Below are 25984 nucleotides of genomic sequence, written 5' to 3'. Positions count from 1 at the left end.
TAACTTTAATTTCTGATCAAGATTACTGAAACCGGGCGAGTTAGCCGTGCGGTTAGGGGAACGCGGCTGTGAGCTTGCATCCGTGGGATAGTGGGTTCGAATTCCACTGTAGGCAGCTATGAAGATGTTTTTATGTGTTTTCCCATTTTCACACCAGGCAAATGCTGGGGCTATACCTTAGTTAAAGCCATGGCTGCTTCCTTCCAACTTCTAGGCCTTTCCTGTCCCATCGTCGCCATAAGGCCTATCTATGTCGGTGCGACGTAAAGCCACTAGCAAAATAAAAGATTACTGAAGGTAGATGCATCATATCATTATTTCTCAATACCAAACCGTTTGTTTGTTTATTTTTTCTTTATTACCTCGGAAATTGCCAACGGCCGTAGCCGTGTTGATACACCGGATCCCGTGACATCTCCGAAGTTAAGCAACATTGGGCGTGGTCAGGAGTTGGATGGGTTGCCACGCGCTTTTGGTGGGGGGTAAGGGAATGGAGGAGCGGAAAGGAACTGGCCACCCTACCGCACGTAAACTCCGGCTCAGGAACGCCTCTGCGGAGGTTCGGACCTGCCTTCGGGCAGAATAACCCTTACCTTACCTTACCTCGGAAATTCACCGGAAATTATGGCTAGAATTTATTTTACATAGATTGTGATTCTTAATCGTATTATAATAACAAAAACTTTAAAAACCACAATGCTTTAAACATCTCCGTCCGATATTAAAAATGACCGCTCATGAAATATGACTCCAAGGTTTGGAATATATCATTTTCAGTACTTGGGCCATTTCTGATCTATTTCAACATTTTACTGGAGTCCGCCTTTAAGATATCGCAAGTGGGGGGAGGGGGAGGTGTGGCTACGAAATATCTTCACTTCCCGTCGTTAGTTTAACTTCTCCTGAAAGAATCTCCGTAATTCGATCCTTCGGTGAAACTGGGTACCGACATTGGAATCCAGTTCCAGCTGATTTCAGAAACTCTATGACAATCTTAAAATTTAAAACTGCATGCGAAGATTACCTGTTGAATACCACTGATTGTTTCCTGTACGTGTGGTAGCGTGTGTGGCTGCATTAGTATAATATACTGTATGTAGGTCGGTATTGCTATTTTACAATTAAAATTAGCTACATTTTATTCCTTATTTTATAGGAATATACACTATATGTGTGCGTTGTCTGGCCTACGGTCCAAGGCACCCCAGGTTCGATTCCCGGCCGGACTAGGGATTTTAACATTAATTGGTTTATTCCTCCAGGTCGCGGATTAGTTGTGTATTCCGTCTCCAAGATTAACGCCCATCATAGGCAGGGCTCCATACTCACAGATGCGCAGGTTTCCTATGTGTGTCAATACAAAAGATCTACGCAAGGCCTGTCTGGAGACTATACACAAAGTTTGTATAGTATCATAATAATACTCTTGTTATTCGCTCTACGTCCCACTACCTACTTTCACGGTTTTTGGAGATGTCGAGGTGCCGAAATGTTGATCGCAAGGAGTTATTTTACGTGCCAGTAAATCTACCGACACGAGGCTGACGTATTCGAGCACCTTCAAATACCACCGGACTGAGCCAGGATCGTACCTGCCAAGCTGATGTCAGAAGGCCAACGCCTCAATCGTGAGCCACTCAGGCCAGCTGTATGATATAATTTATCTTTCCTTTCATGGCCCGGGGTGAGCGGCTCAGATTTTAAAGCGCTAGTGCTTTGAGCCCAAAATGGCAGGTTCGATGCCGGCTCAATCCACTGGTATTTGAAGGTTTGTCGGTAGATTTACCAGGATATAAAGGAACTTCCGTGGAACTAAATTCCGGCACTTCGGCGTCTCTAAAAACCGTAAAAGTATTCAATGGAATGCAAAACCAGCAACATTCTTCTTCCACACCCTGGTTGGGTCGCTGGATTTCGCTGTGTTTACGGTCGGATGCTCTATCTGACGCCAACCCTGTGTGGAGGGATATATTGTGTGTATATGAAGAGGAGAGTATTGGTATCAGCATGAATGCCCAGTCCCAGAGTCAGATGAATTAACCGTATAATATTAAAATACCCGACCGTCTATAAATCGAAACCAGGACCCTCTGAACCGAAGGAATCGATGATGATCATGTAGAAGACAAGGAATCGATCAAAGCCAATAACATATATCTCATGAATATGGTTTTAAATATATTTGTTTACAACCACACTTGTTTTCTCTTTCCGTTAATATGTATTGTGTACTATTTACTGTTTACGTGTAAATATCTAAATATTGTCTTCTACATCTCACTAAGATATTTTTCTATTTTACTTTCTTTTCTGGCTTCATATTTCTTTTTTTTGTCTTTTCTTGTATTCTTCAATCAGTTTAGGGTAGTGATATTTTTAAATCGAATATTGGCGTTCATTTTATTCCTTTGTAATCGACGTTGTTAAGCATAAAAGAGGGCGAGGAGCACTAAATAACGCCATAGATAAATAAAAATATAAAACAAATAAACAACTAAATAAGTACATAAATAAATAGTGTGATTATCTGCCACCCCTGGGGGACCGGGTTCGATTCCCGACTCCCCACGAAACTTGAAAAGTGGTAGGAGGGCTGGAACGGGGTCCAATCACCCTCGGGAGATCAGTGAGTAGAGGGGGAGTTAGACTCCTACCTCAGTCATCCTCGTAGTGGTTTTCCGTGGTTTCCCACTTCTCCTCCAGACAAATGCCGGTAAGGTACCTAACGTAAGGCAACGGTGATTACTTCCCTTGCCTATCCCTTCCCCCCCCCCCACAAGTGCCCTGCTCAGCATAGCAGGGCAGGCCGCCTGGGCGAGGTACTGGACCTCCTTCCCAGTTGTATATCCCTGCTCCAAAGTCTCACGCTCCAGGACACGGCCCTTGGGGTGGTACAGGTGGGATCCTTCACTGAGTCCGAGGGAAAAGCCAACCCTGGAGGGTAAACGATGAAGAAAGGAAGAAAAGAAATGTAATAAAGTTTACATGAATGTGATAATCCATTTTGGAACGATTTGAACAGTCTATCCCAATTGTTGCGCTACCGAACTTTTATTATTCCTCTGGTTATATTAACATGATTGTCTCAATTTTTTAATATTTATATAGAATCACGTAATAAAGAGCGGTGTAATTATACCGACAGAAAATAATGCACAAGAGAATTTCGATCATCTTGTCTGAATAACGATCAAGTAGGTTTATATTGCAAAAGCATCTCTTACGCAAGTTCACAATATTGTATTTATGCACTATTGTAAGTTGTATCATTCAAGCAAATTGGAACTGATTAACAGACGGAGCTTGGTATCAATAATTTTGATTTGTATACTTACAATTAACAAAATGTTGTATAAAAAACGTTAATTTCATCTAGACTGTCAATATGAAATTACACATTTTCGAAACTACTGTGAATCTTCGTAGTTAAATCCCAATACATTTTCTGATCCCGTTTGTTTAGATAATTCTAATTCTAATTGTAATTAAATTTGCATTCTAAGCCAGAAGTCAATAAGGTTAGCCGTGAATCGTGGACGATGAATGCACTGATGTATCCACTTACAATCAAGCCATGCATTGTGGTGGGAAGAGATCGTTGAAATACGTTCTGGGTAAGATGAACAACAGCGGGATTTCGGTCTGCATACCTCCTCAGTTAGGTTTCTGATGGTTACTGAATTCTTTAATCGTGTGCTGTAAGTTCATCGCAGAAGAGGGAGTTAATCTCGGACCCTTTTCGTGGTATGTCTATGTACTAGCTCCTACTACACTAGCGGTGATACATTTATTCGAACATGTGAAGGTATATACACTCTCAATAGGTGCAAAGGCAATCGTCGCAGGCAAAGTACAATAATAATAAATTTATTGGTTTTATGTGCCACTAACTACCTTTGCGGTTTCCGGAAACGCCTAGGGACCGGAATTTTGCCTCCCAGGAGTTCTCTTACGTGCTGGCAAATCTACTGAGACGAAGCTGGTGGAACTGAGCGCCTTCAAATACCACTGCAGAGAACCGAAATCGATCCCACCAATTTAAACTCGAAAAGCCAGAACTCTACCAACTGAGCTACTCTGCTTGCCAGGAATACCATAATAACTTCAGTATCACGGAATATTTCAGGTTTTCCAAATACAAGCATAAAATTATTTTTCTAGGCTACGTATGCATTCGATCAAAATTCGTAAATTTTTATCAAATTTAATGGAAGAAGATTGGATTGCGAAATGATGCTACATTAAGTTTATACCGTCTGATAAAGACTACAAACGAGCAGTTTTTCTCTTTGCTACATATGTTAAATCGTATTCAGATTTGCATGTTCTCTGAAGAACTATATAACCTAATTCGTAATTACGTAACGAAGTAACGTCCCAATGGGCTTACAACCTGATATATATACCGGGTGAGTTGGCCGTGCGGTTAGAGGCGCGCGGCTGTGAGCTTGCATCCGGGAGATAGTGGGTTCGAATTCCACTGTCGGTAGCCTTGAAGATGGTTTTCCGTGGTTTCCCATTTTCACACCAGGCAAATGCTAGGGCTGTACCTTAAATTAAGGCCACGGCCGCTTCCTTCCAACTCCTACGTCTTGCCTATCCTATCGTCGCCGTAAGACTTATCTGCGTCGGTGCGACGTTAAGCCACTAGCAATAAAAGAAAACTTGGTATTACTAGACGACCGCGGTGTCGCAGATCTCACTGGCATGGCCCCACTTATGTAACGCTCCTCTTTTTATATTGTTATTCTCTTCTGACTGCCACAACAATACTCTTACTAAATGCAAGAGTTTACTGTTTCTACTGTACATGGCTCATTCTTTCCCATAACCGATACCCTGGCATTTACTTTTCCCCTTCAGTAAGCTATGAGCGCTGTCCGTGCAGAAGCGTGAAGCCAGGAAATTGGTAGCAGCTACTTTCGGTACAGACTGTTTCCAATAACAACACGACATCAAAAGAAACGGAGTCCTTGTATTACCTGATGATGAACGAAAGGACTGCACATTGTGGAAAGGAACCTCGCTACTTAAATATCGCCCAAGGCTACAAACGTAGGCTACTACTGAATATAGTCTCAGACACTGTATAACGAAAAGTGTGAAGCTGTAGGAGATTTAAGAATTAGCTGTACTACAGACAGCGAACAGTATTAATTTATTGATATGGATTCTTTATTTTTTGCTAGCAGTTTAATGTTCCATTAACACTGGGGGTTACGGCAACAGTGGAACAGGAAATGGCTAGTACTTGAAACATAGCGACTGTAGTTTTAATTTACATAAAATCTGATACTTGCCTGATGTGAAGATAGGAAATCACCGAAAGCAACCTTCAGGGCTGCCGACGATGCAACAGAATACCACAACCTCCTGTTTTGTTATTTATTGTACTTCCTACAATGATAGGCTGCCTAAATCTGACAAAGTATACCATAACACTTAAATATTGAATGTATATTTAACCATGAAGAGTTTCCTGGATATAATGCTTCTCGTATGCAGTACTATAGAGGTGATTTCTAACAATTTGGACTGAGCCTTTAATGACAAAGACAGCTGAATCACAGTATGGATTCTTGGGATTGTCCACACGTTCGGAAAAGGAACTAAGAATTTTGATATAGTTCCTCTTGCTCTGATAAAAATTCCTACAACCATTATACATGAGATCTTGTTTGAATTTTTTGAAGTAAGTGATGGTCCCTTCACAAATAGCTCGCCTCACCACGTCTACCTCTGCTGGCTGACTGGAGTCGACGTCACATCTAATGCTGGGATCCATGCAAGCTTACAGTGATTTGACGCATCACTACCACTTAGTCAACACGCTCATTACCTGTACGTTCTTCTATATGGAGGTAAAATGTGTACAAGTTGAGCCAAGATCGACGCGGTAACAGTCAGCAAAATCTGCTTTTTGGAACATAGAAAGAGGAAAGACAGCCGACAGGATAAGAATTGAAACCTCATTCACCTCAAGAGCACCAAGTGGCTCAAAACCATGATTACATGGATAACAGTGAAACTCTGCTTACAAAGACAGCAATGTAGGATATATAATCGATCCAACGGTCCGCTTCGAATCCTCCGGGAGTTAGCCTGAAGATGTTGATCGTGAAAAGAAGAAAATATACAAGCCCACAGTTCCTTTTTACAAAGAAGAATTAAAAAACAAACCAAACCCCATGGCACTACAGCCCTTGAAGGGCCTTGGCCTACCAAACGACCGTTGCTCAGCCCGAAGGCCTGCAACAAGTTAAAAATGATCGACGTCATGGGCCTGCTAATCGGGAGTAGGGGTTCGATACCTAGAAAATTCGTTGAGTTTTGCAAAATCCTTGAGAGTTGGTACTGGAATTTCTGCTTTGAAATCATCAGTAAGTACTTTAAGAAACCACGTTTGGTGATTTGCTTTAACATTGAATAGACTTCTATGTATTTTTCCCTGTTGCACAATATCAGTTGGTTTTAAGTATAGGCTACTTTGACATTTAGGCAACCTCTACATTGAGGAAGTGTTACTATGTGCCACATACTGAAGTAGTCGAGAGGTAATTATGGATGTAAGAAAATGAGTTTTTTAACAGTCCCCTTCGCAGATATGAAGTCAAAACATTTGATCCTTATGAGCAATGTCTTCAATATACAACCGTTCTTTGATGATAATGGAGTATGGACTCCGCACATTCCTGGTGCAGGTTACTTTCTAGTAGAAGGCTTACAGGAGACCTGTACTGTGAGTGTACGGCCCTACCCAGGATGTTTACCAATGATGAAGGCACACACACCCAGCCCCCGAGCCAGACGAATTAACAAATTAAGATTAAAATCTCCGACGTAGCCTGAAATCGAATGCGGGACCACGTGAATCAAAGGCTAGAAAGCTAACCATTTAGTCATGGAGCCTAACACCATGCTTTCATAATAAACATCCATATCAACTGGAAATTGAAATGAAAATATAGTACAACTTGCATTTCGAACCAATGACAAACAAGACATTTGCTATTGTTATACATGTTTCGTAATGGTGGGACTCGCTGCACCAGCAGAAAACAAAACTCTCTATAGAAACATGCACACCATATTATCTCGATTCCGTGTTACTTCATGTGCTTGTATTGCTGGAAATTTATAAGTGGTAGGTAGACTAGGTTTTTGTAAGGCAAAGGCACGCAAGCGATTCTATGTTTAGATTTCTACCGCCACCTGTTGGCATCCAGGACACCATACTCTGCACCACGTGACCGGTTAAATGAGTTGAGAGTGTGGGTCATTCTACAATTCCAGATGTCAGTCTAATCCTTGGATTTGGCAATATGAAAGTGACCGAGTCATGAGTGATGCTAGTAATGTCATTCCTTATGCAGCCAGTGCCTGTAATGAGTTGTGTTAAAATGCTGCTCACAGTGCGGGCCATTCAGTGGCCTTGAGAGACTTGAGGTGTAATTGAAACTTCTGGATCAGTGAGGAAAGCAACGGGAAAACTACCTCACTCCTCATTTCCCTAGTACGCCTCTTCAGTGATGCCTGGGCCACTTATGGCGGAGTTGTTGGAGCCCAAACCAGCCTCCAGTCTGAGCGTTCAATATACATACGCTTAACAAGAGCGATTGACACGTTGTTCTGCGCCGGACATGAGAAGATGGCTCAAATCAGGAAATGGAAGACATGGATTTCACATATGGACTCACCGAACGTAACGCAGCAGAAGCAATACGTCTGTACGTGGATCGTTTTACCAAGATACATCTTCCACACAGGAAAACATTCTAGCGATTACACGAATGATTCCGAGACTCAGGATCGTTTCAAATGTGATGGCGTGCCCGCTTATTTGGGAGTCCATTTTAAAGAGGAAGATTATTAAGAACTTATTCCCAACAATGAAGTACTTCGTCAACGTATGCGAGATGGCTGCCTAAGAATCGGACGGGCACATGGTACATTTATGAGGGTGTGGGATTCTACAATACGACGACTGCATGCTTGTATTCAATTTTTTTTTTTTTTTTTTTTGCTATTTGTTTTACGTCGCACCGACACAGATAGGTCTTTGGCGACGATGGGATAGGAAAGGCCTAGGAAGTGGAAGGAAGCGGCCGTGGCCTCCCAGCATTTGCCTGGTGTGAAAATGGGAAACCACGGAAAACCATCTTCAGGGCTGCCGACAGTGGGGCTCGAACCCACTATCTCCCGATTACTGGATACTGGCCGCACTTAAGCGACTGCAGCTATCGAGCTCGGTGCTTGTATTCAAAACGCTGGCAGTCACTTCGTGCACCTCGTGTATGCTTAGTCATCTCCACCATTACAGGTGTGGAACAAAAACTAGGAAATGCCGTACAATGGATCGCACGTTTTCGCCGTGCACCCAGCCACGAGAGCACCTCGGAGAACCACAACCAACCAAGACAGACTCAACCACGAGCAGCCAGAGCAAATTGCCATGACCACCACCAAGACCGCAGCTAAAACCCAGCGCGGCTATCACGATTAACTTGCGGCTATAGTGCCTACAAAGCAAATCTTGTTCAACTGCATGATGACCTGTGATCGTGACTTGTTTGTGGTGTTAACTACTTTTAAAAAAACTAGCCCTGTCACGACTCGGGCAACAAGTAGTTGTACACAGACCGGTCCACAAGTGCGTTTGACCACCCAGTATCCCAGACGCACCCCTGCGAACCACACAAATCGTACCACTTATCACACACTATCCAGTCATGCCCAGAAACCAAGAACACACTGGAGAAACAAGTAACCAACGCCGCTCCCTGCCTAAAAGCACACATACAGGGTCACATGGTCTCTTACTTAAACCCAGGACATCCAGCGGCATTTGTACTCTCCGAGACTCAACCAGCAGTACGGAAGCTTGCAAGGAGCGTGCACATGTTCGACCTAGCAGTCCCCAGTCTGAACCTCAGCTGTTAGCATGGTGAGTCAGTTATTCTCGTATGCAATAGTACATTATGCAACAAGCCTATAATGGCAATAATTATTGATTTTCCGTGAGTGGATCAGAGACCTTGACAATGTCATATGTTTTCAAAGCTTTGATGGAAGATTACCAAAACTTAGCTTTATTTCAAATACAAATTGTTTATTGTACAGTTGGTGAAGTGAATTTGCGGGAATGTGCCGTGTGGTTGTGGAATATTGGAAGTAGAAGGTGCATTGATGTTAATATGTGTGACCGACATGTTTGAATTTGGAAATAAGTGCCAAGCTAGTGCGTTGAGCCCAGGTGCGATGCCGTCCTTACCTAATTGGTCAAACAGTTGTATCATAATGAAAATCTGTGTTCCGATTGGTGGAGAACCTGAATCATAATGAAAATATGAACTATAATGAACCTCATTAACATTCAGTTGCCTGGGATATCATATTTATATTTCAGCATCGTCGAGCATAAATGTCACCTTAAGTACGAGTCGGCTTGCGGGTACGCGATGTATTTGTTCAGCAATTTCCAGGTAAAAAGCCACGAACATGCGTGCACACGAACTGTTTTAGCATTGTTTAAAATCTGCTGATCCAGCCACAAGAGTGAGATATTGTGAGTGGTATCTTGCATCATTGAATGATAGTTTATTCGACCCACAGCTTGTGTTCTTATCGGATGAGGCCTGGTTTCATCTTAATGGTCTTGTGAACAGTCATACACGCTATTGGTGTGCATAAAATCCTATTGTTGTTTAAGTAGTCCCTCATTTAGGTAGGAAAATTGGTGTTTGGTGTGCTGTTAGTGCAAGATGAATAATTGGACCTATTTTTTTCGAGACGGCAGTAAATGCTGTGTGTGATTTTTACTCGTAGGGTAAACTGAAAGAAAAAATATATCGAACAAATACTCACACATTGAAAGAACTGAAAGAGAACTAATGAAATCAGAAACGTTACAGTGGAAGAACTCACTCGGGTCTGACAAATGTGGTTACCAGATATAATGCATGTATAACCTAGGATGGACGACACTTCCAGCATATTTTCTAAGTAATATTTCATATAAAATTGTATACTCGCTTAAAGCGGGGCGGCCTCCCGCGACATAAGTTCGGCTGAGGCAGCTGTTGTAGCCCAGAGTACAAACACCGTGCGCTCGGTCTGGGTTTATATGAGAGACCATGTATATGAAAATCCTCTAATGTTCTCTGGTGCATTCAAAGCATCACAAAGCATTCGTTACCGGGTTGACCATATTATTGTCTTCCCTCACTCCCCAGAACCTAAGAAGAGATTATTGAACACAGAAACCGTATTAGCGACGCCCCTTACGAACTACGCATGCACTTCAACTTCATAGAAGAAAATAATAATAAACTAAACAATGAAAAATTGTTCCCAATAAAAAATCAACACATTTACAAATTCGCTCAAGCACTTAAAGCAGATCTTCCCTTCTGAGTAATTCACCATCCTCATAATGGTACAGACTTCTCAAAAGTACTCAAACCAGGATTCCCATTAGCATTATCAAAATTCACTCAACCAACAAATGCCCTCCAAAAACATCTATCATTAAAGCTTCTACAAATCACAGAATTAAAACAAACACAAAAAACAAGGAAAAATCCCGAGCAAACCACAATATATAAATCCCCGTTAAGGTCTCCATGACTGAGGTCACCATCCAAATGAAACCTCTCAGGCCTCCCGTACAACTTCCAAAACCACACAATTACCCCCACACAGAGAAGAAGCCCTGCACAACGACCATGACGTCCAAATTCTACCCTAACCATTCAATGTTTAAAATGCTGCTTACTGCAAATCATGCACCAGATGCAACTGATGTGGTGGAAATCACTGCCACACTGATTGCACACTGCCCTGGGACCAAGCAAAGTGTGCAAATTGTCATGGGAACCATGCTGCCTCTTTCCGTGGCTGCCCCTACATAAAGAAGGCAATAGTAGCTCAGTACAGGCAACAGTACTCTCAGCCAATACCCTACCCTCCTACCCATCATCTCCCAGCAATGGCACTTACCATGTCAATGAACCCCGTCGAACCCTCAAATTTCAAACAACCGCAAATCTACCAAGAGCACAACCTTATACAAATAACTCTACTAGCATTACTAGCCAAGTTTACTCCCACCACTAACCACGTCACTTACCTGCCCAAGACGCACCCCCACAATCCTCCGCACACAGTCCTAAACCAGCCACACTCGGTCGACTGATTAGCTGAGGGACTGGCAGTCAAAAAAATTCCACAACACTATTTCATCACCCCCCCCCCCAAAAAAAAACTGCAAGCCCCAGAAAAATATCCCCCTCTGTACCACACATAGTACCTTCCTAACCCAAGGACCCACCTTCAAACCTTCTGACCCCTAAGACCCGTCTTTGAACCTCGTAAGAACGGTCTATACTACCCACAAGTTAAATCAGTCTCCTTCGAAACAAAAACCCCCTGTACATAGCACAATATTAGGTTATTCCAATAACAATCTCATCCTCCGAAAAACCAAATAATATCAAATGTCCATGCTCCAAGAGCGTAAGACCGAATAGGTCGGCAATTTCAAATACTGTACCCAGTTACCGCTCCTCAAGTAGCAGCCGCCGTTACGCGAGACCTCAGACCTCAGACCATGGGACGCATGCTCATTAAGAATTTTCCCTTTATCTTGATTCTCCTGTCCACTGAGAAAGACTGTCTTTGTGGTTTTCATAACTGAAGTCATTATAGGTCATTACAAAAATGTCAGTAGGAATATAGCGATTAAAAGCAATGGTTTCATATAAAAAACTCGGTCAAATGAAAAACCGCACATTTTCTCACTATTAGCGAACAATACTACGGTGCCGATCTAAGAGTCCAAAGTTCCATGCTGGAATGACCAGGCCACAGACAGTCGTGAACACACTTCTGCCACTATTCCGTTAAATATGCACACTGATCATTCCAATCAGTGCCTCAGAGTAGGGATTGAACAGCTCGAATGCTATGATGAATCAGTGTGATGCGTACCAGTAGTATCAGAAACTTTCTGAACCAGAGGAATGGCATGCTAAAGAAGAAAGTTATCTAATTCCCCAGCTACTTCCCGCCAATATTCAGGTACGCTGTCATATTCGGTAAGACCGGGCGAGTTGGCTGTGTGGTTAGGGGCACGCAGCTGTGAACTTTCATCCGGGAAATAGTGGATTCAAACCACACCGTCGGCAGCCCTGAAGACGGTTTTCCGCGGTTTCCCATTTTCACACCAGGAAAATGCTGGGGCTGTACCTTAATTAAGGCCACGGCCGCTTCCTTCCCTCTCCTAGACGTTTCCTATTGCATCGTCGCCGTAAGACCTGTCAGTGTCGGTGCGACGTAAAGCAAATAAAAAAACTCGATACGCAGCAGTAATCCCATCTATCGGAGATGAGTGGTAACAGAAGACACAAAGCACATCACAACAAACAATGGTCAATGCAATGTTCCTGTTGATCAATTTTGTGAGCATTAAATTGTAGGCCTTCACATTTAGTTTTCTTTCGACTCTGTGATAAGAGGGCATCTTGTAACATTATTTGTAGCGCAGACTGTAGTTCTTTATTCCCTGACTCTACATACCGTTTTTCATTAAATTCTGTTTACCCATTTTTTCGTGAATCGGCGCTGATATGGACTAGTAACAAAAATGCAAATTCATTAATATTTCTGTGATCATAGCTGGTACGGTAAAAATGCATTACATATAAATAATCGGAAATTGAATACTATATATCTTTAGTTATGTAGTATTCATCGATAGGACCATTCATAACATAAATACTTGAGAATTAAATTTTAGGCCTTCCACTAACTACCATTTTATTCAGCGTGAATAGAATTATTTATGGCCTAGATTGTAGCGACTTATTCCCCGACTTTGCATACCGATTTTCATTAAATTCTCTTCAGCTGTTTTTTCGCGATGCGTTTTCATACAGACGGACAGAAATAAACGCAAATTAAAAAGTGTGTTTCCTCGTTACTGTGGACACGACCGATACAGAAATACCATCCCTTTTAAATTCTGAGCAATGTACAGACGAAACTCTTATTTTATATATATTTGAATTACCCGGTCTAGGAAACCAAGAATAATGGCCGAGAGGATTCGTCGTACTGACAACACGACACCTCATACAGTAATCTGCAGGTCTTCGGGATGGGCAATGGTCGCTTGGTAGGCCAAGGTCCGTCGGGGCTCTTGCGCCGTGGGGTTTGGTTTTATATTATAATTAGTCGGGCTGAGTAGCCCAGACTGTAGAGCTCTGGCCTTCTGAGCTCGAGCTGCCCGGTTCAACCCTAACTCAGTCCAGTGGTGTTCGAAAGTGCTCAGACACGTCAGCCACATGTCGGTAGATTTACTGGCACGTAAGAGAACATCCGCGTGATAATATTAAGACACCTCGACGTCTCCGAAAACAGTAAAAGTAGTTGATGGAACTCAAAACGAATAACACAACAACAATAATAATAATAATAATAATAATAATAATAATAATAAGAAGAAGAAGAAGAAGAAGAAGAAGAATAGCGATTGCTCGAAAGTTTCACTTAATTTCTTTTTACTGCATTTGGAAGCACTGATGTTGAATAGCTGTGGATCACAAATTATGCTTCTGAAACGGATTTATTATGGTTTTCTCAGGTTTCTAAACCAATTTATATTCACACACTTATAATTACACATTTATATATGCGAGCATTGATTGTAGAAGGTATTAAATCCTACAAGTCACTTCGTAAATTTCTTTTATGTAAGAAAACCGCCTTAGTTTCTTCGTCTAAACATAATAGCAAACCTTCTATAGAAATTGCTCCTTTAATAACGGTATGCTGTTTATTTAAGGAGGATTTTTTATTTGTGTAAGTTTTCAAGGATTTAATACGGAAATATACGGAATAATAACTTGTTCTGAAAATATGGAATGTTTTTCTTAGTAAAAAATGAAATAAAATTATGTCTGATTTCGAAAATATTTCATCTAATGCTCTTCCAGTTACTCCTTGATAATAAGGTACTTCCTTGTCAGTGTTAAAATCCTAACCACGTTCAACACGTCGTCTTGGAGGCTTTATACGTGCCTTGAAGTCTCGAAATATGCTTCCATTCAAAGGAGTTTCAAGAGTGTAAAGAAAGTAAAAAATTAGGTGAGCACTGGTCGAGCTATGTGGCGGGTGCGGTGAGACACCGCATTCAACTTCGAACTACTTTATGCACAAGTTCTTACGTATATTGGTGATTACAATACTCTTTCGAGTTCTGGTACCTCTTGTTTAATGTTTCCATGTAAAGTATACAGGTAGCCATAACATTAAATTGTATAGATCAATTCACTGATTGGGAGTAGCTTATAATAAGGAATAGCTTAGAAACCGCACCAGAAACCTTCACTGTATGAAGTAATATGTGCAGCAAATGATGAAATAAACAAATAAAATAAAATAGAATTATTTTTAGTCTATGTTACCGTATTTACTCTTATTTAAGAGATTGAATGTTAAAACCTCTTCTCCGCTTTCATCATCACAGTCATAATCATCATCCTATTTCATTCTAGCTATAATGAAAGATGTGATTAAGTGTAAGAGAGGCGCAACTTTGCGTCTTGTAAATAAATAAATAAATAAATAAATAAATAAATAAATAAATAAATAAATAAATAAATAAATAAATAAATAAATAAATAAATAAATAGTCCACATTTCTAGCCCTTCAGGATAGGAACTCAATGTTGAAAACATCCTAGGGATATGAAGTACGAATTTTAGGTAAATAAAATATAATAAGATATGAGAATATATTCTCTATTTATTCCCAAAAATTAAAAAAAAAACATTTCTTAATCAAAGTTATCCGCTCGATTAGCTTAGCAGTTTGCCTTTTCCTACCATTGTTTCATTTAAAACTTTATAACTACATTCGATGTGGACATTAAAGAAAATTAAAAAAAGCCTGAGTGTATTGGATCAAGAATTATGTAAATAAGGTCATTTGGCTAGAACTTGAATCAAAAAGGAAACGAGTAAGGAAACAAGCAAGCGATTTTAGGATGTTTACGAGGAACTGCCTTTAAGGCGGAAGTTATTTCCGAAATTTGTGCCTTTTAGTTTGATAGAGCTATCTAGGACTCACAATTTGGAACATTTCCGGGTCCTTTAGCCCTTTAACTTTCGGCACAATGGAGAAAATTGTTTAATTTGACGTTTTTCGTACAATGGGGACCCTAACTTTGTCTGCTAATAAATGCTATCAACATAAATAAATAAATAAATAAATAAATAAATAAATAAATAAATTATGACAAAACATGACAATGAGAAGAACGCCAATGTGAAGACCTTATACAATTAATTACTATCAAGAAGCCCTCTTTGAACATAGTGACCTCTGAATAAGTTTGATTCAAGTAGATCATTATAGTCCCATAGGTATGTGAATTTTTAAAGAAATGCATTTTCTCTAACTGTCTGAGAAGATTTACACCACAGCTTCATTAACGTTTTTTGATATTTACATTTTATACAGCGAAAGTAACTGTAAGTTCCCGTTACCGTCTTGACCTCCACGCCAAACCTCCATAGTGTTCAAGGTCCCCCAAGAAAAAAACAGAATTCATAACGTAGGTCCTACAGTTTCACTTATCAAATACAAATTTTAATTGTCTTACCAAAGAACGCAAGTATCATGCCTGTGAAATGCGTTCGAATATTTAGCAGTAGTATATCCCTTTTCAATTAGCTAATGGAAACACTTGTGCTGAGAGTTCCTCACATACGTAGCGGGTTATGAGAGAGTTACTTATCAAGATGCTTCCTTCGTCTCTCCGCCACTAATGAATAATCTTACCTTGGGGTTACGAGCGTGAATACACACAAGGGCTGCGAGGAGGAAGTTGAGAAGTTTTACCAAGTCCCTTAACTTAATCAACTGCCTTTAGGACAATAAAATCATTCGCCGACTTTGGGAGTAAATTACCTGGAGTGTAATAACAGGCAAGTGCAAATTAAAAGCGGTGCGTATAATGCTAAAACTGTCTGAATCTGACAACAACACGATTCATCGTACCTTGTTGTGAAAAATATGGCTTGAATGTCCGTGGTTTGAATATAGATTGTGGAATGTAGTCTAAGTAAACAGACGGCATGCAATTAATTTTAATTTAATTTTAATTTTACTGACGATGATGGTCGCAATAACGATGATGATGAATTTGCTGGTGATGAATATATTAATGAAGGAGCTATGAGTGGGCTTAAGGGGGAATAATAAATATGTCGGAAGGCGAGGAATATTTCGAGTAATAACGTCAAATTAACATGTGTCGAATTAGCAACGCGTGTGGAAATTGACCTGATTGTACTGTATGTTGCGAATAAGGACAACCTTACAAAAGTATTGAAGACACACAAATGACTTGTTCTTGCGTTTATTAGTGCACGGACCTAAGTCTTTTGGAAGAATTTCCAATTAATGGGGAGTTACAGTTGGTCGAATTGGGCGTTAACATTTCCGTTGTGTGCGCAAGTCGGAAACAGATGGCAACCACAAAGGACTGCTTAAACTGTCCTCCCAGTTCTTATCGAGTCGACATATCTTATTCTATTAGATTTATGCTTTTGGGATGGATGAAAAGAGAATTCTACATAGACTACTACTACTAGTGAGGGAGAATGCAAAATCACGGGAACCCATTCTCGAGACAGCCGACGGCGAGGACCAGAGGAGTAGAGCCACAATAGCGCCGAGGCCACCCCTCCTCTGTTCGGTTGGCCGATCGGGGTGCAGAGCTGTCGTACCACGGACCAGCCGTGGCCTTTTCTGGACCGAGAACCACTCTGCATCCACAGACGTTCTCAGAGAGAAATTAAACACAGTAACGAATTGTTCGCCGCATTGTACATAGTAGTGCCTTGATAAGATAAAGTCATGGCGACCTCCGAGGAGCTACATGTAGGCCCTACCATTATTCCAAGAGAGCTAGGTCGCAACAATGGCTAAAGTAAAAGATGTTTGTGAAAAGTAGTTCAAGGCTCTGCCGCCAGATGGCGCCAATGGTGTTAGGTTAAGTTGGCAGCCATCTTGGCGATATGGGGAATCGGCACTTTGTGACAGGGGTTGTCAACATCGAGTAGAAAAATATCCCTACATTCCCCCTAAAATTAGATTGATACTCCTGCTGCTCAATCTCTATCCCCGCTACGGCCTAACTATGCCACTCATAATATTTTTTTCGGAAATTACATAAAATTGTTCTACACTTTTTATAACATGTAGATTTTCAAAACATAATATAGCGATAGCAAGACTACATTTCAGTTCATATAAATACTGTATTCTTAATATTTTCATCTCAGAATATTAGCTTGTCCTCAGGACACATGTTGGTTTTAACTGGATCGTCGGTAAAAATCTGTTACTTTCCCTTCGTTGTCGTATCTTAACTCATATCAAAAGAAGAAACAGTGTATTTCTCATGAATATTTAGCACTTTATTTTGTACTGTACCTGCTGTTATTATCGTGATCAATATACAAACAAAATATGCACACTGGAAGGTAAAGAAACAGAGGGCGACTTACCCAATGACTAGTGCATATTGTTCATCTTGTACTTGTTCTTCTTATCCTTTCGCTGCCTTTTCAATTAAATGGAACAGGCACATTTTTATTAACCCAAGGTTTACTACCGGATGCCCTTCCTGACTCTAACCCCATGAGGAGGTATGTATTCACTACTTCTGTAGGGGTTCGTTATGTGTTGTATGCAGATGAGAATATGTATTGAGACCCAGTCCCGAGATAGAGGGATTGACAAGGCGCAGCTAAAACATGCAGCCGAGCTAGGAATCGAACCCGAACCACTCTGAACAGTAGGCCACTGTACTGTGCATTAAGCCTAGAAGCCAGACTTCATAGAGATTTGCAATACAGTCGAAAAAATTAATATTATTATACTAATGTTATTGATTTAATGTTCAACTAACTACTTTTGACGGTTTTCGGAGACGCCGAGGTGCCGGAATTTTGTCCCGCGTGAATTGCTTCTCGTGCCAGTAAATCTACCGACAAAAGGCTGGCGTATTTGAGCATCTTCAAATACCACTGTACTGAGCCAGGATCGAACCTGGCAATTTGGGGTCAGAAGGTCAGCGCCTCAACCATCTGAGCCACTCAGCCCGGATCGAAATATTATTTCAGTGTCTCTTCCTTATATATTGAAGATAATAGATCGGGTTTCACCACGTTAAGGAATGAAAATTTCCGTCACCTCGGACTCCACTAGAAGATTTCTCAGTATGCGGTGGAACAACCATAAATTAAAAATAGTTTCACGGAGCTCGATAGCTGAAGTGCGGCCAGTATCCAGTAATCGGGAGATAGTGGGTTCGAGCCCCAATGTCGGCAGCCCTGAAGATGGTTTTCCGTAGTTTCCAATTTTCACACAAGGCAAATGCCGGGGATGTACTTTAATTAAGGCCACGGCCACTTCCTTCCACTTCCTAGGCCTTTCCTATCCCATCGTTGCCATCAGACCTATCTGTGTCGGTGCGACGTAAAGCAAATAGCAAAAAAAAAAAAAAAAAAAAAAAAAAGTAATCGTTCCCATTGTATTTCTTACCAAATACGCTTAAATGGTATTTTCCAGCTAAAATTTACACACTGTATAGACATACTGTATTAAAGTACTGTAACATGAACTTTACATTTTTAATAAGGACGGTAGTGGCGTAGGTATGACTTTTCCTTGAGGAGGGGAATAATAATAATAATAATAATAATAATAATAATAATAATAATAATAATAATAATAATAATAATAATAATAATAAGACTAAGACTAAAGGCGGGATTCCACTGAGGCAACATTTGGGGGACATGGAGCATGCGACAGTGAAGCATGCTGCAGTCGTCTTTCAATTGAAGAAACACGGCACGACATGTAGCGTGCGGCTGTGTGGCATGAGACATGTTGCCATCTGTCGAACACTCTCTGGTGCCGCATGCCTCAAAAATATGCTTGTCGCACAGTGTCGCCCGGGATTCAACAGTGTGTGGATCGGTGCTACAATTTCCGTGCGACAAGATGAAGTGAGCTATTGAAAACACTGCGAATTTAATTGGGGATTACCACAATGCTCCGGAATTGTGGAATGTAACATTGAGTGATTATAAAAACAGTAGAAAAGAAAGCATATGTCAAAACGGTCCCCAGAAAAATATGACTGCAGTGTCCACGAACTGAAGAAAATTTTTAAAATGCGTTCAGCTTTCCACCGAGAGCATAAAAAATTCAGAAAATGAAAACTGGTGTTGCTTCTCCATTGAGAAGAAATCTGTGGTTCGCGTATAATCTACTTACCTTTCTTCCTTGACATCGATGCTCCAAACGTCAAGTTACAATGAGGAACGTGAGATGAATTGATTTTATGCTACTGTTTTCTTCTAATAAATGAAATAAGTTAACTGCTTATGAACTTTTGTAAATAAAATTGTGATTTATTCAATGCCCAGCGGGCTGAGTGGCTCAGACGGTTGAGGCGCTGGTCTTCTGACCCCAACTTGGCAGGTTCGATCCTGGCTCAGTCCGGCGGTATTTGAAGGTGCTCAAATACGTCAGCCTCGTGTTGGTGGCACTTAAAAGAATTCCTGCGGGCCTAAATTGCGGCACATCGGCATCTTCGAAAACCGTAAAATTAGGTAGTGGGACGTAAAGCAATTATTATTATTATTATTATTATTATTATTATTATTATTATTATTATTATTATTATTATTATTATTATTATTATTATTATTATTATTCAGTTCCTGGTTTTATCCTTATTAGTACTGGCAATAGTTTGCACTAGAAATAAATAAATTAGAGATAACTATTAAAATAGAATTTAATGACATCATAGTACTAACTACAGCAACAACAATAATGAACTTGGCAGGTTCGATTCTAACTCAGTCCGGTGGTATTTGAAGGTGTTCTAGTAGACCTACGCCAGCCTCGTGTCGGTAGATTTACTGGCACGTAAAATAACGCCTGCTGCACTAAATTCCGGCACCTCGGCAACTCAGAAAACCTCGGAAATTCTTCGCCGCTACTCTAATTACGCAGTCTTCCAACACTGTTTCATCATAGTCTTTTTCTTCCTCACTATGTCTACTTATTGCCGGCCCCGTGGTGTAGGGGTAGCGTGCCTGCCTCTTACCCGGAGGCCCCGGGCTCGATTCCCGGCCAGGTCAGGGATTTTTACTTGGGCCTGAGGGCTGGTTCGAGGTCCACTCAGCCTACGTGATTAGAATATAGGAGCTATCTAACGGTGAGATAGCGGCCCCAGTCTAGAAATCCAAGAATAACGACCGAGAGGATTCGTCGTGCTGACAACACGACACCTCGTAATCGGCGGGCCTTCGGGCTGAGCAGCGGTCGCTTGGTAGGCCAAGGTCCTTCAAGGGCTGTAGTGCCATGATATTTTTGTCTACTTATTGTCATAGTTGCCACGAGTTATCTTTCATTAGCCTAGTGTAACTGTATTAGAAATGTGAACTATAAGGGGGTAAAATAATCAAAATAGAGTTAGGATATTCTGCTTAAAACTACTACATTTTAAATTTTAAAATATAATTAACTTCCAGTGAACAAGAAGTTTTTAAATCTTCCCGTAACTCTAGGCATACAGATTCTGTAATGGTACACGACGTTCATCTGACAAAGTATTCCAAAAAATCATCACTAATGGCTTTCGCCTCTTGAAAATTCCGACGTGGTTTGTTTGCCACGGGCTCCATGTCTTATCAGCTTGGATCACTCCGCGCCATGCACATTTCCGGGATGATTCGTGAGATGATAGGTTGAGAAATTTGAAACAAGGAAGTATAGCTGTCACCAGCCGGTCAAAGTAGAGTGAGGAACTGTTGTCTTGGTTGCCTTGATGGAATAACGTTTGTAGTTGGCGACAAGTCTCCACAAGTGACGCATGCTACACCCGGCAACACATGTAGCATACCGCATCTTTTGTGCCCGAACTGACAACAAGCCGCATGCTACAAAGTGCAACATTTGTTGCCAGCCGCATGCTTCATGTCGCCCAAATGTTGCCTCAGTGGAATCCCGCCTAAGAATAAGAATAAGAATACCGGGCGAGTTGGCCGTGCGCGTAGAGGCGCGCTGCTGTGAGCTTGCATCCGGGAAATAGTAGGTTCGAATCCCACTATCGGCAGCCCTGAAGATGGTTTTCCGTGGTTTCCCATTTTCACACCAGGCAAATGCTGGGGCTGTACCTTAATTAAGGCCACGGCCGCTTCCTTCCAACTCCTAGGCCTTTCCTATCCCATCGTCGCCATAAGACCTATCTGTGTCGGTGCGACGTAAAGCCCCTAGCAAAAAAAGAATAAGAATAAGAATTCATTTTAAATGCATAAGGGCCCATTTAAATATAATTTACGAGTAGAAGAGGATGAAAAATGAAAATGAAAGTCCACAACTTGTTTCCAATTTCAACCGGGTCAGGAATGGAAGGAATGAAACCCCATCTAGCGACGAGGATAGGAATTGTGTCGGCTGCCGAAGCTTGTTCTACTCTTATGGGACAACGATTAGTGACTGGCAGATGAAATGAAATTATATTGGAGTGTGTGGCTTGAATGAATGATGACAAGCAAAACCAGATTACCCGGAGAAAAACCTGTCTCGCCTCCGCTTTGTCCAGCACAAATGGGTATATCCCCTTTATCACACTACTACGTACGCCACTGAAGGACACTGTTAGTTACTCACACAATTGGCCTTATTCTTGACATAGCAGACATGACAGTTTTATTTTGATGTACTGCCGAACCACCTCCGTATATCCTCCAGATACCAGTTCTTTGAATTACCAACGGAACTGTTTCCATTTATTTTCCCTTTAATAAAAAGGGGCAACAGCTGGCAACCTTAGTTCCTCATTACATGTCTATATTATTCCACTATTCATGATTTTATTTCGAGAAATAGTTGCTTTTGCTTTTTTTCTTCATTTCAATTGAGGAACTCTAGATTTAAAATGTGTTGCGTTCGAGTTTCACGTAGCATCTCACAATATAGGTAAATCTCGGTAGCTGAAGAGTCAACACTTTGGTGATTCGATCATAGTGTTGCGGGTTCCATTCTCGTCTGAACGGCGGGATGTTAATAACGTACGGTTAATTTCTGTAGCTCGGAAGCTGGGTGTATGTTTTGTCCCTAACTTTCCTGCAAGTCACACACCACACAGGCTCAATAGCACGTAGTATCCTTCCCATCGCAAACGCTGCCCGCTTTCGTCGCAGGGACTGAATAATTTGCACTCCAACAATTTTTAATAATCACATGAAATTATAATTGTCCGACTCATGGATTGAAAGGTCAGCGTTGAGGCCTTCGGTTCTGAGGGTCCCGAGTTCGATTCCCGGCTGAGTCTGGGATTTTAATCGTGTCTGATTAATACTTCCGGGCCGGAGACTGTGTGTTTGTGTTTGTCCGAACACTTTTTCTCTTCATATTCAGACAACACACTACACTACCAGCCACCAGAGAAACACGCAATAGTAATTACATCCCTCCATATAGGGTGGCGCCAGGAAGGGCATCCGTCCGTAAAACAGGGCCAAAACCACATGTGCGGTGCAGATCGCATCCACGATCCCACGAAGAGGACATGAAATTATTATTATTATTATTATTATTATTATTATTATTATTATTATTATTATTATTATTATTATTATTATTCATTGCGACATCGCTTATAACGACATATCGTATAAAACGATGTATTTTTAAATCACATTTTCGAAGAAATGTATCGAGTATATGACTATAAAGTCCAATGTTGATTTTTGTATGTTACGCGATTGGGAATTTTTTACTGCAATGCAAAGCTTATTTTCAAACTCTTGTTTTCACTAGATTGTAGATTACAAATCCGTCTGTCTGTTAAATAATGAAGGGGATCATCGTCACAAAAGAAAGGGAAAGTGCTTAATATTGAAAAAACATCACGTATAAAATGGCGATCAAATAACGGGGAAACGAACGTCAGCATCGCGAACGAATTGGGTGTATCACACTCAGCGATTTCTACAATATGATCAACTTACATTGTTGTTACTTCTTTCCTCACTCATTTTTCCATATATTTATGACATATTATGTATTGCCGCACGTACTGTTAAAAAGTTAGAAGAAAAATCACCTCTCGGTTGGAATTAATTTCTGTGGCTCGGAATATTACAGATGTAATATTTTTCGTAACAAAAAGACAAAGACAGTTTTGTGCGACTATCACCTATAACGACCGTTTATTGGTGGTCCCTTCGGAGTCGCTATAACCGGTTTCTACTTTCGTCTTCTTCTTCTTCTTCTTCTTCTGCTTATTATTATTATTTATGTGGTTTCTGGGACAACAGTTCTCGCGATGTATTTCTTTATGTATTTTCTTCCAGTTTGCTCAACTGTGGACCTGATGACAGGTTTTGAGCTACATTAATCATCCATCAGCGTCAAATATTTCGAACGGGATACCTGATTAACGAAGGCGTATCTCCTTTATGTGAGTTACGCGTATTTGTAATACTCGTACTTAGAATGTCATTACCTTTGTTTTGGAAACAACAAATCACTGTATTAAATTAAGAAGGGGGCTCTGTGGCAGTTCCACTTCATATCAAGAGGAGACTTTTACAGATTGCAGTAAATGACCGGAAACAGAATCACGTTACTTATGACGTTTCGCACATTATACATTTGTAGCACTCACCAATACATGCGAGTGTTGCTGCATTGGTAGCGCCTGGTATGTATGCAGCCCTTCAGACACGAGCCCTGTTCACAAGGCATTCCTATTATAAAGACCTAAAAAGGCCAGAATGGCAACGGAAAACCAGGATATTAGTTGCATTCTCATTCCTTAATAGCGTGCGATATAGAGAGATAGCAATCAACTATCATGGCAATATAAATCAGTAGCGTATAGACCTACATCCGGAAGAGGGTGAGAAGCAGTGTCAAGACTTTAATAGTAACGCGAATCCCAGTAACATGAAACTTATATTATCATACCTATACATTGAAGTGTAACTCAAAAATAACATGAGCATCGCATAGATGAGTATCGATTAACCTACATACTGTACAAGCTTCTTCCTCACACTGCAGCGCCACATCCACCACTTACAATAGTGAAGGCTACGTCTAATACATTTTTGAAATGAATTTATTCTCGTTGAAAAGAAACTAGTTCCTTGGTCCGTGTAACTTGACATGGGATAATATTTACGATATCTCTGCTGATTGTTAATAAAATCATGCCATTCAACTTTATTTATTTATTTATTTATTTATTTATTTATTTATTTATTTATTTATTTGCCTTGTTTTTCTTGGCGTGGTTAAGGCTAAAAACCTTCTGTTACATTAAATCAAAAATTTACAATTATACGAAACTAATACGACTTACAGTAACAACGAAATTATTTCAAAATATCCTATTAATTAATTATAACTATATTGGGATAATAATAATAATAATAATAATAATAATAATAATGGTACCTGGTCATGTAGCTGTAAGCATAGATTCAGAAGAGTGTAGGTTCAAACCGAACCGTTGACAGCCCTGAGGATCTTTCCCCGTGATTTCCCAACCAGGCAAATGCTGAGGTTCTACATTAATTATTTTAAAAGTTGCTTTACGTCGCACTGACGCAGATATGTCTTATGGCGACGATGGGTCAGAAAAGGGCTAGGAGCCGGAAGGAAGCGGCCGTAGCCTTAATTACGGTACAGCCCCAGCATTTGCCTGGTGTGAAAATGGGAGATCACTGGGCGAGTTGGCCGTGCGGTCAGGGGCACGCGGCTGTAAGCTTGCATCCGGGAGATAGTGGGTTCGAATCCCACTGTCGGCAGCCATGAAGATAGTTTTCCGTGGTTTCCCATTTCCACACTACACAAATGCTGGGGCTGTACCTTAATTAAGGCCACGGTTGCTTTCTTCCTATCCCTAGGCCTTTCCTATCCCATCGTCGCCGTAAGACCTATCTGTGCCGGTGCGACGTAAAGCAACTAGCAAAAAAATGGGAGTTCACTGGAAACCATCTTCAGGGCTGTCAAGAGTGGGTTTCGAATCCGCTATCTCCCAAATACTGGATACTAGCCGCAGTTAAGCGACTGCAGCTATCGAGTTCGTTGTCTCTTAATTAAGGCAATGGCTGCTTCCTTTCCAGTACTAGCCCTTCTCTCTGCCACTGTCACCGAAAATCTATCTGTGCTAGAGTGACTTTAAGCCACCACCACCACCACCACCAACAACAACAACAATAATAATATAATAAAAATCTTCCGGGCTGTTATGCCGTGGTCCACTCCTCTCGCTTCTCCCAGACGTTTCGACTACTGCTGTGGTAGTCATCTTCTGCGGCGTCGTGGGACAGTGTGACAGTGCACTTGTTAGCAGTCGCCAGCGGGATACAGGAGAGCGTATCTACACGACGCCACAGAAGATGACTACGGCAGCAGTAGTCGAAACGTCTGGGAGAAGCGAGAGGAGTGGACCACGGCATAACAGCCCGGAAGATTTTTATTATATTGACACCGGCCGTGAAAGCCTTCATACTTTAATGAACAATAATAATAATCGTAATCATAATTTTAGCAGTAGGCCTAATGAAAGCCACAACGAAATAGAAAGTAAATATTTCTTCCCACCTAACATATTCCTTAAGCGAACATGAAATAACTCATATGGAAGAAATGTTGGGCGGCTGGTAGTAATGTATGAAGTTTGGCGGTATTACTTTGGTGCGTAGATCCACGTTGTCATAAATAGCTCTTGGTGATTTAGTCAGTTGGACCCGACTACAAATCAAAAACAGAAATTTTTCTTACAACTTTATTCAAGAATATTTTCCCAACGAAAATATATTTTGCATCACGAACAACGTGTGACAGTGCATTTTTTCCAGTATTGTTTGGAAC

Source organism: Anabrus simplex, chromosome 1, assembly GCF_040414725.1.
Source record: "Anabrus simplex isolate iqAnaSimp1 chromosome 1, ASM4041472v1, whole genome shotgun sequence".
Taxonomy (NCBI): domain Eukaryota; kingdom Metazoa; phylum Arthropoda; class Insecta; order Orthoptera; family Tettigoniidae; genus Anabrus; species Anabrus simplex.
Note: the sequence above shows the minus strand (reverse complement) of the source record.